Source organism: Mchenga conophoros, linkage group LG4 (genome assembly GCF_057382185.1).
Source record: "Mchenga conophoros isolate Kocher_MC1m ecotype Shallow Benthic linkage group LG4, M_conophoros_male_GT1.1, whole genome shotgun sequence".
In the NCBI taxonomy this organism is placed as follows: domain Eukaryota; kingdom Metazoa; phylum Chordata; class Actinopteri; order Cichliformes; family Cichlidae; genus Mchenga; species Mchenga conophoros.
In genome coordinates this window covers 5531655-5542501 of record NC_140529.1, presented here as the reverse complement: position 1 = coordinate 5542501, position 10847 = coordinate 5531655, and positions in this window count along the sequence as shown.

Here is a 10847-nt window from a genome sequence, read left to right as displayed (position 1 = left end):
ATAAGTAAAAATATCATACCAAAAACCCTGAAGCCTTGGACATAGTGCAAAACAATGTAACAGATTTCCATAGTGTATCTTGCATTTTTCACAGAGGGGGGAACACTCTGGATACATTTTGTGAAGTTTTTCCCTTGAATAGTGTAGTCTGTGTATAATTTTGTACTGAATTAAACAGTGACGGGAATTAATAAAAGGCGTATTTATGTTGTGTAAGGCCTCCTGCCAGAAATCTTCTGATAGGAGAGTCCCAAAATCTTTTTCCCACTCCTCTTTGATTGAAGTAGTTGAAGGTATACTCATCTCCTGTATTGAATTATAAAATAATGAAATTCTCTGTTCAAACCCCCTTCCATCACTAAGACATCTGTCCAAAGGATCGGACGATATGTTTTCAAATTGTGGCAGGTATGTACGGATATAGTCTCTTAGTTGAAGATATCTAAAAAAATGACTGTGAGGCAATCCAAATCTATCTTTTAAATGTTGGAATGACATAAAAGTATCATTTAGGTATAAATCTTTTAATTTACAAATTCCCAATTCCTGCCATATATTGAAAGCTCCGTCTACACATGATGGAAGGAAAGAGGGGTTAGCTGTAATGGATGTACACATTGATAGTTTTTTCAATTTGAAGTGCTTAATTATTTGTCTCCAAATTTGTACGGTATTATAAATCACTGGATTCGAATTGTAATATGAGTTTGTCAAAAGAATAGGAGAGAGTAGTATTCCACCAACACAGTAAGGAAGGCAATCCTCCCGCTCCATCTGTAAGCCGTTAGGGAGTATTGCTGTGTCATCCAATAGAAGGGAAATTATTCTTAAATTTGATGCCCAGTAGTAGTACATAAAGTTAGGTAGTGTAAGTCCACCAAGGGATCTATGTTTGCATAGGTGGTCTTTTTTTATTCTATGTGTTTTATAATTCCATATGAATGGCATAATGATGGCGTCCATCTTTTTAAAAAAAGATTTGGGCAAGAAAATTGGGATGTTTTGAACCAGATACAAATACTGCGGGAGGAATACCATTCTTATTGAATTCACTCTCCCTATTAAAGAAATAGGAAGTGTCCTCCAGTACTGAATGTTATTTTTAAGTTTCTCCAGTAAGGGAAGAAAATTCTCTTTCATTAGGGAGCTGTAGTTTTTTGGTATTGTAATGCCCAAGTAAGTGATTTTTTCATAGGTTATTTTAAATGGGAGAGATGTAAGCCATTGTTTATTCTCTAATTTAATGGGCAGTATTTCGCTTTTTCCCCAGTTAATCTTGTAGCCTGCGAAAGTACTGAATTTATCAATCACGGAGAGAATTGCTGGGAGGGATATTAATGGTTTTGTTATGTATAATAATATGTCGTCAGCATAGAGCGATATAGAATTAGAAGTGTATGTTGTATCATAACCGTGTATATCCATATGAGTTCGAATTGTCTGTGCTAAGGGTTCCAAAGCCAGGGCAAATAATAATGGACTAAGAGCGCATCCTTGTCTTGTACCTCTGCTGAGTTTAAACTGAGTTGATAATGTCTGATTTGTAAGAATTCTGGCTGTGGGATTATTATAAAGTAGTTTTATCCAAGAGATGAAATCTTGTCCCAGTTGAAATTTTTCTAGGACTGCAAAGAGGTAGGACCACTCCACATGATCGAATGCCTTTTCGGCATCCAAGCTAAGTATAAGTAGGTCCTGTTGTACCTTGGGGGAATAGATTATATTAAATAGACGTCGAAGATTATTAAAAGAACTCCTGTTTGGAATGAAACCTGTTTGGTCTGAATGCACCAATTTATCTATTACTGTATTAAGTCTACTCGCTAGTATTTTAGCCAGAATTTTTTGATCAGAATTTAATAGAGAAATAGGTCTATATGATCCCACTTCCTCCGTTGCTTTGCCTTTTTTTGGAAGTACTATAATAGTTGCTTCATTCAATGTTGGAGGTAGGGTGCTCATTTTGTATGCATGATTATATAATTTAAATAGATATGGACTTAATTTGATCTTAAAGTATTTATAAAACTCATTCCCTAACCCATCAGGGCCTGGACTCTTGTTGTTTTTTAGTAATCCGATAGATTTTGTAATTTCTTCAATTGTGATCTTAGCGTTCAAAATATTGGCATTTGTCTGGTCTAACACAGGAAGATCACATTTATCTAAAAATTCCTGCATTTCATTAGGCCCTGCAGTGGGATGAGAAGTATAGAGGGATTCATAAAACTGTCTAAAGTTATCGTTAATATCTTTGTGTGATGTGACCAGATTTCCGTTACTTGTTCTGATTTTATGAATCGCTCTATCATTTTCTAGTTTCTTTAGTTGTCTGGCTAGCAACTTATGGGGTTTATCCCCAAATTCAAAATAGTTCTGTCTCACAAAAGTGAAAGTTCTATTAATATTAATAGATAATATTTGGTTTAGTTTATATTTTAGTGCACAAATAGTATTATACTTATCTAAAGAAGGAGCCATTGCATTATTGACGTCCAGTTCGTGGATTCTTTTTTCTAAATTTAGCTGTTCTAATTTATTCCTTTTGTTCCGTGATGCTTGATATGATATTATAAACCCCCTGATATAAGCTTTAAACGTTTCCCATAGTATATCTGGAGAGGTCTCAGCATTATCGTTTATATCAAAGAATAAAGACATCTGAGAGTTTATATATTGTTTAAATTCTGAATCGTTCAGTAATTGTGGGTCAAATCTCCAATTTCTGTATGTTTTAATGGGGTTACTAAGTGCAAAGGAGCAAGTAACGGGGCAGTGATCAGAGATAATAATATTATGATAGGTTGCATTTCGAATTAGGGGGAGCATTTTTCCATCCACCAAAAAATAATCAATCCTTGAATAGCTATTGTGTACGTGGGAGTGGAAAGAATACTCTCTGCCTGATGGATTTAAAATTCTCCACGCATCACAGATATTCATATTCTTCATATATGTTTTAATAAAATTACTGCTTTTACACGGTGTGATTTTTTTGGACAAGGATTTATCCAAATATGGGTCTAATACTAGGTTAAAGTCACCTCCAATTATTAAATTACTGTTGGGTATATCCGCAAATTATGGAATTTTCTGCAACTGAATATTTCATTAATTTTGGTTGGTCTTCCTTGAGTTTGGCCTCATTGGCTCAGTGGGCATTATAACCTACAACTCTTGCACCAACTTTGAACATAACAATGAAGCTGAAAAAATGTAGCTGTGCACCAGCATCGCAATTCCATTACTTTTTTTCATGGCTTACCTTGGTGTGGTTTGCAAAGTGCTTCAGAAAGATGAGGAAATCTGTTTCTTGCACCCATCCTGATTTATTTCCACTACCAGTGCTTCCTACTGGTCCATCTCTGACACAGTGGTCTGCATAATGTATGTGTGGGAACACAAACAGTGGAGGAATTGTGTTGCCAATGGCATTAACCGCATATACAAATGCGACCAGTGAACCTCTCTCTGCTGATGTCGTTGCCCCAACTTGTTTAATATAAGTTAAAGTAATAGTGTGGTAAGTTGTAACATCTGCGTTATTGTTACAACTGACCCCGACTCCTATAGCCATGAACTAGCTAACATTACAGCCAACAGCTAAAACTCTAGCACTAAAGACCTACACAGAATATATCCCCATAGACATACAAATAACACAATTTAAGTTTGATGAGTTTAACTGCAAAGCAGATAATGCTATTAGAAATTGAAATAAAGTAGAAAAACTTACTTTTTGGCATACAAATTACTTTTTTTCATGTTAAATTGTCTGTGTTTGACAAAATGTGCTGATTTTCCACGTGTGATAGCAGAACTGAGTTGGGCATGCACAGGATGAATCACATCATTTGAAACTTAGCCCTGATTGGAGAAACTGGAAGTGTTACAACTGACCCACGTTACAACTATCCCCGGTCTCCCCTACACAAAAGAAGAAACAATGTATTCATTAAAGATTATTTTCAGTCATCTTCAGTTACTCCTGTAAAGCTGAAATGTGTTCACCACATATGTTAACCTGTGATTTTTAAACACTGAAATGGAAAATCAGGTTGTCTGCATACAAAAAGCTAAAGACGCCTGGGAAATAGAGACACTAGAGTTTCTAATAGCGTCCAAGAGAAGTGTGCTTGGAGAGACGATAGCTGACTGCAGCCTCAAGATGGCAGTGATGTAGAAGCACATCACTTATGCTTTGGTATAACTGACTAGACAAGCACTGCTTGTCCTGGCTGAACAGTTGAGTTGGGGTTGCTGTAGTTCAGTTCTACTAATTGGAAGGTTTGCAGTTCAATACCAAGCTGCTGCAAAATACTTAGCCTCCCCCCCGAGGATGTAATATTAAAGTGAATACACGTGCTGATTTCATCTCTTTACATGAAAGAACATTTACTTTTCCAGGAGTCACATTAGTGACTTGTAGCTTTAGGCTTAGTAGACGACTCACACATTGACAAATCCAAACACATTTGAGGGTAATACTCTTAAATGTGTAAATGTAGTGCTCAAAGAAAACAGGGAGCACCACAGCAGAGGTCATTCATGTCTGTCACACACAGGACGTGACAGTGAAAAGTGTGGAGACACTGCACACCTGAAGTTTAGCCGATTGTGTTGCGCTGACACTCAGGTCCTTTTGAAGTGTCGTATATTGATTCAATTGTCCAAAACACAAACATACAAAGAATGAAAAATGCTCCTTGTTATAAGAATGCAAGATTCATTTTGATTTGGTTGTCCGCTGAATTTTTAACTCCTGGCTGACCCTTAAAAATGCATCCCTTTAGAGCCCTGGGGACCAAAAATGGTCCCGCCCCAAAAGTGCAATAAAAAGATTATATATTCATATTTTTTTCCACTTTAAATTGGTCAGTCTTTTAAAACTACTTCTCCCTGAAATATTCATATAAAGTTTTAATTCGATTTTCGTTGTTTTAACCCTTTAAATCCCAGTTTTATTACATGAGCGTCCTGTTTTTTTAGCCCCAAAAAACTAAATATTTTCCAAATAAAACATTTGAAGTAATATTTGTTTGTTATTATAATTAGGCCTTTAGATGGACCAAAGATTGGCACCAACATTCATTTTGATCGCCTTTTATTTTTTTTGCAGGAGCGCATTTCATAAAATGCACACACTATCGGTCCTAATCGACCACGCCCAAAAAAGTGCTATAAAAAATTTATATATTAATATTTTATTCCACTTTAAATTAGCCAATCTTTTAGACCTACTTCTCCTTGAAATATTCATGTCAAGTTTTAATTACATTTCGCGGATTTTAACCCTTTATATCCCGGTTTCGTCACATGAGCGCACTGCTTTTTTTGCCCCAAAAAACATAAAACTTGAATATTTTCCAAAAAAAACATTTGAGGTAATATTCAATTGTTATTATAATTAGGCCTTTAGATGGACTAAAGATTGGCACCAACATTCATTTCGATCGCCTTTTATTATTTTTTTCAGGACCAGAAAATGGTCTCCAGGTGGCAAATGCTTCTCCTCTAGGCCGAAATAAGTGCATCTTCCTGGGGTAAGTCGCGACGATGACCGGGGCACGATCACCGGGGACTCCTTTTTCCAGCCCACACGTCCGATACCACGTGACAACAAATACGTCATTTCCTGTTGACTAAAAAAAAAAAAGCACCCTCTAACGGTCCTAGGGACCGAAAATGGTCCCGCCCGATCAGCGGGCGAAGCCGCTGCTGCACGCCGGAAATGAGGCTTCATTTCCCGCAGGTCTGTCCAAGCAGCCCGCTGTTTTCCAGCAGGGATCAAATGTGGAGCAAGGGCGCCACCCGGTGGACAAATAAAAAAATTACAACTCTAAGGCTCATAGACCAAAACGAAACGGAAACATAAGTAATCACCAAGACATTAACGGTAATAATTCTGCAGTGAAAAATAGCGTTTACAATGGAAGTCAATGGGTCAAAAATGGTCCCTAGGGCTCTAAGAGGATGTGTATTGTTAGCTTAGCCACTGAAGCTAATTTAAGGAAGTCAGACTTGAATTTTGAAATGAAATTATGCCAAACTTTTTTTTAGAGAATTTGGCTATATTCCATTCAACACAGTGCAAATGGCTTGTAACTGAAAAACTAAAATGTACAAAAATGGTCCCAGGGCCTCTTAACATTCTCCACTGTCATTTGAATGTAGAGACGTCTGAGTTACAGAGATAATGAATGAGAACCACACGCTTTAATCCATTTAATGTATGAATCCAGACATTTATTTGGATATTTCACAGTAAAAACCAAACATTTGTTAGAGATGACAAAGGCTTTGCCACATTTAGATGCACTAAAGGTCAGATTTGCTGTTAGTCCTTCATATGTGAGACTCTTTTGCAACAATTAGCAGTTTGCTCGCGTAAGCATACTGCAGGTAATGCTGAGTGATGGAGAAGGCTCGGCAGGTTGCCCGAGTGTACGGCTCTTCAAACCAAAACAAAAAGTCACACCCTAACCTCGAGTGTTTTTATTAACACCTTGAGGGGTAAATGCTGGGTTTTATCCCCCAAACATGTAGACTGCTCACTGCCTGATGTCAGATCACATCTGTAGCTGGTGCTACAAAGTGTGCAAACATGTTTCCCCTCTCTAAGCCTTTCTTCTCTTAAGCATCTCCAGATACATCCCCAGGGACTTCTGAATAGAGTCCTTGGTGATGAACTTGACAAAGTTATTGACATCAGCCTCTCTGTTAGCCGCCAGCTTGTCTATGGTTGGCTTCCTCATCATGGACTTTGTGAGCTGTCTGGCGTGATCTGCAAATGAAACAAATGCACATGTAAGGAAGCTGTGCATTCATATACAATTTCTTCTATGAATACTGACATGGGCTTCAATTCATTGCAAAATATATTCAATTGCAGCACTATTGTGGAGCACCTTTTATTTCTTATGTGGGAAAGTGACATTTCTAACAGGTGCTGAAAGCTTATGCTCTTTCTCTGCCTCCTGCACATCCTGCCAAGTACCAGGATGTACTAAATACTGCTGTACAGATGGAAATACACCCATATTGACACTTCTGAGGTACGAGGTTACATCTCCCTACATGCGGGTTCGTGCCACCTCACCTTAAAACAAACATACACTGATAGCAGCTCATTTTTTTCCTACCTGCCTTGGAAATGTTACCTGCAATTTTATTACCCAAATGGTAAATGGACTGGTTCTTATGTAGCGCGTTTCTACTCATCTGAGCGCTCAAAGCACTGATGAGGCCAATCACCGTGATGTCATCTGCAAACTTAATGATGGTGTTGGAACCATCAGCAGGTCTGCAGTCGTGGGTGAAGAGGGAGTAGAGGAAAGGGCTCATCACACAGCCTTGTGGTACACCGGTGTTCATTGTGATGGTAGATGAGCAGCGGTTATCCAGCCGGACATGTTGGGGGCGGTTGGTCAGGAAGTCCAGTAACCATTTGCAGATGAGGGAACTGATGCCCAGGTCTGTCAGTTTCCTGATGAGTTGTGAGGGGTGGATTGTATTGAATGCTGAACTGAAGTCTATAAACAGCATTCTGGCGTAGGTGTTGTTGTTGTCCAGGTGTGAGAGGACAGAGTGCAGTGCGATGGAGACTGCATCCTCTGTGCTCCTGTTCTGGCGGTATGCGAATTGGTGGGGGTCCAGGGTGGGGGGGAGACAGGATTTGAAGTGTGCTAGGACCAGCTGCTCTAAGCACTTAGTGATGATGGGGGTGAGTGCTACTGGGCGGTAGTCATTGAGGCAAGATGGGTTGGAGTTTTTGGGTATCGGGACGATGGAGGTGGATTTGAAGCAGGCCGGTACCACAGCGTGGGCCAAGGACAGACTGAATATGTCTGTGAGCACTCCTGCAAGCTCCCCAGAACACGCTCTGAGAACACGCCCGGGGATGCCATCAGGACCTGCAGCCTTGTGGACATTGATCCTGCTCAGCACCGCTCCTACATCGGTGGGGGAGAGAGTCAGAGGTTGGTGGTCTGCTTTGGTTGTGGGGTTCCCTCGCTCAAAACGAGCATAAAAGTTGTTGAGCTCATTGAGGAAGGAGACATCAGAGCAGAGGAGGAGCCAGACATTTGAAACACCCGGGGCTTAGCCCTAAAGGGTAGTATGCATGTGGGATCTTTTTTTTTTTTTTGAGGGGGGGGGGTGTAGAAATGACTGAAAGATTAATTGGCTCTGTTTTGAGTTTTGTTCAAAAAAGAATGACTTCATATAGGGAAATATATATATCACACATGCAGGACACCATAAACTAGTTTTTTAATTAAGCAGCAAGGCGGAACAAAGTCGGGGCTGTATCAAGACACAGGGACTAAACCCCAATTCAACCAGACCCAGAACTGATCCAGAATTAAAACAGGACTACAACAGTTCAAAAGCAGGATTACTGAGGACTTAACCAAGACATAACCACAATCAGAACTAGATGATAGTAGCACTAAAAATCATCATAGACCTGCACTACACTTATTTATTTAATTCTACCAAAGTACAATATTTAGATTGAGAAAAGTTTATATAATTATTCAGCCTTGTTGTGCAAACAAGCCTGCATAACTTAATAAATATAGAATTTGAAAAATAGCAAACCTAAAAAGAAACACTAGGTACGAGATACATGAGTACCTATGATACAGTGATACTTTTAGTAAGCAACCATTTGACTAATATGTGTCTCACCTGCTCTTGTTCATCTCTGTTCTGTCCTCATTCTCCATCTCAATCTCTGCTCCTCTCTCTCCCTCTTTGTGCTGACAATCATCAAATATACAGTTGAAACCAGATATTTACAAACTCTTCAGATCAAAACACAAACACTTTTTTAATTGTAACATCAAATCAGACTAAATGTTTATTTTTTTAGATTGATAAATATAAAAACATATTTGTTAACTTTAAGAGTAAAGAGAGAAACTGTCTGTGTTTTTTAATTGCAAATGGCACCAAATTGTATTCAAACTTGAGCCACACTTATGGAGCTCCACGATTCTTCTCCTGGTGTTTTGGTTGATATCTCTTGATTTTCCCATGTCACAGAAACAGGCTCTGTGTTTTGCCTTATATGCATCCACAGCTGTGCCACCAGTTTACTCACATGGACTCTACTAACCTATCAGAAGCTTCTTCAGCTCAGAATGGAATCCTCTGGAGTTTTCTTATTAATTAACAATAAACTTAGTGTATATGTACTCCTAAATTTAATGAAAGTGATAAAAAATAGACAGCTCTGTCTCTCTTTATTCTGACATTTAACTAATTCAAAAGATATTTCAATATTTATCTAAAACAAAAGTTTACTCTAAATTGATGTTGTACAGTAAAAATGTTTTATGTTTTCTCCCTAAAGTGTAAATATCTGGTTACAAATGTGAATATCCTGCTGTGTACTGAAATCCCTCTTGTTTTGCATAGAAATATACTGAACAACATACAAAGCATAATATATAAAATAACATTTACCTGAGTTTTTCTTTGAAAGAACCCTCTAATGTCCATTCTTATATTTCAGTACATAACTGAAACCGAATTAGTCGGGGAGGGTAAGAACTGAAAATATGAAATAAACACACGTAAGCTAAGATTCTCTAAAAAATAGCATTTGTTCGGCTTTTCATTTCGCCATTTGTTGATTCACTTGAGGAGCAAGTAAAATAATATTGGTCAAGTGATCAGTTTCATATCAATCTTTCGTGATGCACCGTCACATTTACATTATTTGTACGGTACGAATGATTTGCTTTGGTACCTGCTCAAACTTAAGCTCTCCTTAGTATGGCTGGCTCCGTCTCTCCAACAGTGCACTCACGGGCAGCAGCTCCCCCCGCCCCCTCGCTCAGTCGCTTAGTGCCTGAGCTCGGATCATACCAATATCAGGGGGGGATTCACGCACAGTCGTAAATTCCCACAGTGTGCACTATGTGCTTCGAATATTGTGTGTACTTTTTGTTTTATACAGTTGTCAGCCAGGCATCTAACTATGAAAAAATTACACTCCAAAATACCCCGGGCTTCTGACAAAACAACCCGGGCTTAAGCCCCGTAAGCCACCCCCACGCTCCGCCCCTGCATCAGAGGATGCGGGGGAGGGTTTGGTGGTCCTGTAGTCTGTGATGGTCTGGAGTCCTTGCCACATGCGTCGGGGGTTGGAGTTGGAGAAGTGTTCTTCTACCTTCTTTTTGTAATGGTGTTTGGCTTTTTTGATGCCCTTCTTTAGATTAGCCCTGGCTGTGCTGTAGGCGTGTGCATCTCCTGACCTAAAGGCGGTGTTGCGGGCCTTCAGGAAGAGACAAAGATCCCGGTTCATCCAAGGCTTCTGGTTGGGGTACATGGTGATCCGTTTCTGGGTGTAAAGTAAAGTGTGCATGTTAGTCCCCGTAGGGATATAGTTCCTCTGCATTTAACCCATTCACCCAGTGAAGCAGTGGGCAGCCACCAATGCAGCGCCCGGGGAGCAGTGTGTAGGGACGGTACCTTGCTCAGGGGTACCTCAGGGTAGCCGTTCAGTGGAGTCGAACCACCGACCTTCCGATCATGGTGCCACCACTCTACCTACTGAGCTATCCCTGCCCACTGTCAGGTGGTGACACTGTCTGTGGTTTTGGAGATGTAATCCAGTACAGATGAGGCGTACTGGTCCAGGTCTGTGTGGGTGAACATATTCCAGTCTGTTGGTGTGGTTGAAGTTCACCTTTATGTGCTGAAGGTGAAAACACTGAGCAAAGGGAGGAGTGTATGATCTGTAGATACTATGGAAGCTGAAGATTGTACCTGACACCGTTTGCTGCTGCCACCTTCTGGCCTTCAGGTGCTCTGGACGTGCTGTTTTTTGTCCTACA